The 3,634-nt window shown below is 31.1% G+C and overlaps 1 long non-coding RNA gene across 1 annotated transcript; it reads left to right on the forward strand.

Moving 5' to 3' along the window:
• The first annotated feature begins 1,981 nt into the window (after positions 1 to 1,981).
• Positions 1,982 to 3,634, forward strand: LOC119686475. The gene is made up of 3 exons (XR_005252934.1): positions 1,982 to 2,973; positions 3,074 to 3,266; positions 3,352 to 3,634. It is a non-coding gene; the product is annotated as an uncharacterized LOC119686475 (long non-coding RNA).

The raw sequence follows: 3,634 nt of genomic DNA on the forward strand, positions 1-3,634 counted from the left end.
ACACATGGATAATGGCAAGACCAAACAGTTGATGAAAGACTATGTATCCTAGTATGGTCGAGAGGTACATTTCACACTCAACCGTAAGGGGGAGTGATGTGGCGGTCATATAACATCCCTGTACATGAACGAACGTCCAAGTGAATAATACGAACATTGCTATTAGAAGAGAAAAAGTATGTAGAGAAAAGGCGACAAGCGAACATATTAATTTATTAATTTTATTGTAACTTAGTAAATATGATAAAAAAAACTTTTGAGTTTTAAAACAAAAACGCAAGCGTTTCATTGAACACACCTCCACAAGCTTAAAGTCGACCTCCCTCACTAAAGTCGCGATGTAAAAGTGTTTTAAATCAATTAAGTTAACATTGTGCATTCACATTGTAAGGGCCATGTTATATAGAGTGTCTCGGGCACGGCATAATTCGCTCTTTCGGGCTATGTCGAAAATGCATGTTATGCAGAGTGTCACATCAGTATTGCCAATTTTGTATTTTTACTACTTCTTGGTTCTTGATTGTGCCTAAATTTAAAAGGAAATTTAAATATGATCACTTTCAATTTGCTACCAAAAATAACAGTCAAAAAAAATCATGGAGGCTGTAATAATGTTAATTTATTATTATATTATCTTATAATAATTGTTAACAGTACTTACGCATTTCTTTAAAATCGGAAAGTGTAATAATTATATTATTAGCGATTTATAAAAAAAGGCTGTGCTGCCTTAGTGTCGAGGCACAAATACGCCGGCTCTCATGCCGGAGTTTGAACGGCTCTATTGTTTTTTCTCTCATTTTCAAATTTAAAATTTGCATTAAAAACAACAACAATTGTACTCATGCCGTGCCTGAGACACTCTGCATAACATAGCCCTAATACTTATATTAATAACTTTAATACTATTGATGTTAGTATGAAAACATTGTAAATGAAATAAATATTTAAATTAAATCAAATATTATAATATCCTGATGAACTAAATTTTACTAAGGCAACAGCTAAAGTTTTATTTAGGTAATGAAAATTTAAGAGAATCGCTAAAGAATTGGTAAAGTGCAATTTTTGTTTTTATATTTACAAAAATTTTTTTATTTCTAACATGGTTAAAATGATATTACTGAGAGAGTGGTCTCCTAATCGCTTTAAACCCATTTTTCTATTAAGCTGTATTAAAATGGATTACTGTACATCTTTCTTTGGAACTACACGTCATTGTCTGCGGTGAACAAATAATATATGCAACAATCATTCAAATATAACGAATGGAAGGATAAAACTAAATCTTCACAAAATATACGCATGGACTATTTAAAGGAGGATCTTCAGGGTACTCATAGCAAAAGACAATCATGTGTGAATAATTACAGGTCACATGTTGATGATAACTCTGTGTGTCAACTGTGGAATATTTAAAATATACATGATATACATACTTAATAATGGTTAACCCATAATAGGGAAATAATCATTAAAAGTGCTATTTTGCTTGAATAATACATTACTAATAGTCTTACTTGAAGAAAAAATTTTGACTAATTCACATTACTTATATGTTTTTACGATATGATATTGAATTCACTTACGTTTGCTTAAGTTTCCTACAAAATTTTTGACAGGAAGTAAAAATTGCAACTATGGTATGAATTTCGTAAAACGAAGCCTGAGTTGCAACATTGTTATTATAACTGTTTATTGACTGTCAAATTGACAGTGAGAAAGAGATTGAACGATAAAATATTTATTCTGCGTCGCGAAAATTTAACTGAATTGATAATTCTTTGATAAATGGATTCTGTTTCATTTTTGCAATCAACATCATCTCCAAAGCGGCTTAGATTCGATGATGACAATGTGCTTTAAATTGGAAAATGTAAAAGTGAAATCTCAATGAAGCAAGTACTTCAACTTCTTTTCTATAAATTTCGTGTTCAATTTAATACATTGAAAGAAAATTTTAGAAGTGTGATTGGTTCCTTACAACCATTTTGGAAAAAGGTTCGTATTCTTTTTCTAGCTGAATCTAATTCCAAAAAAAAATTACAAAAACTGTACGATGAACGGCGATTATAACAAAAAAGTAGTAAATTTACGTACGAAAAATGCCGATTTAAAGAAAAAGAGTTCTGTGAAAAAATAAAAAAACTTTATATATGATATCGCAGCACCTATTGCTCTTGAAGCAATGAAAATCCTAAACGATAAAGATTTCATGATTCAACAAATACAGAAAGGCCGACCAGGAAAGACGGCAGGTATTAATAAAAAATTATCAGAAAGAGAAAATGCGCAAGCTAGAACTATTGGTGAAAGTTGGTAAACGTAAACCGAAATATATGGAAAGTATTTGTTTAAGGAAATAACATATAGGAATAAATGATTAATATGTATTTATTTGTTTTTAACAATCATGCATGAAAATATATTTTTCGAGTAGTAGCGAGAGATTTTAGACTCAGTATTGTGCACAGGTATAATGATGAAGATATTGTAGAATATTTATCGTCCCCACAAGCAACAATGGAAGAAAACATTTCAATGAGAAAACCAGATAGTCATTTAGGAGTAAAAACAGATTTCATTGATGATATGATGATTAATGATTCCTTGCTTGGGTAACTATTAAATTTCTACAAGAGATGCGATTCATAAGGGCAACAGTAGCTGCATTAGGCCGTTTAAAAGATATTGTTCTCAAACGTACAACTGTTCACCTGATGAGAAAAGAAAACCGATGAAGAAAAACGCATGATATTTTAAAGAATTTCGATGTATATTAGTTAAAGTTTGCAGTTTTTAAGTTGCATTAGTGTATCCGATTGCAGATCCCTCTAACTTTTTTATTTCATTGGTATGGAAAACTTCTACCAGAAATGAAGGGTAAAAGAAAGGTTGAACGACTTGCTCTTGTTGTTAAAGGAGAAAATACCGAAAAAATATTTGGTATTCCGAAACTAGATAATAGCACTGGTAAGTAAATTGTATATGCAATTCATCAATTTTTAATTACTTGGAAATTAGACATCTTAGTTGGATTCATTTGTTTTAATACAATTAATTCTAATACTAGTATTCACAATAGTGCCGCGTTTTTGCTCAAGCATCATATCAGAGAAATATTTTTAAAAGCTGTTTTTGAATAGAATGCTGGTAGCTCATCGGCTCCAGAAATTTAAATTTTTGAACGTTTTGCTCGGAAATGGAGAGATGACGATACTAAGAACTTTAAAAGTGGAGCTTAAGATGAAACCTTGAAAAACGTGGTAAGCATGAGTGACATCGAAGTTTTGGATTAGATGGATTAGATCATAAAGAATTATTATAGCTTTTTCCCCTTTTTATTGGCAGAGATGATCCAAATTTCAAACAGTTTCGAATTCCTGGGGCAATTTCACATGCAATTTTTGCTTTGGTTGGAAATTTGTTCCGATTTTTTTAAAATACGATCCATCATCATGGGGTGAAAGAGGTGATTATTCTTCTGGGCTGCAAATTTGTGAAAACCTGACAGTTGGAATGATCCAGCACAAAAAGCGCTCACAAGTTAGTCACTGATTTTAATGGAGTTTAACAAACAAATTGTTGAATATTATCGACACATGTATCTATTTCATACTAAATCGTCACTACT

The sequence above is a fragment of the Teleopsis dalmanni genome, chromosome 2, assembly GCF_002237135.1.
Source record: "Teleopsis dalmanni isolate 2A chromosome 2, ASM223713v2, whole genome shotgun sequence".
NCBI classification, from domain to species: domain Eukaryota; kingdom Metazoa; phylum Arthropoda; class Insecta; order Diptera; family Diopsidae; genus Teleopsis; species Teleopsis dalmanni.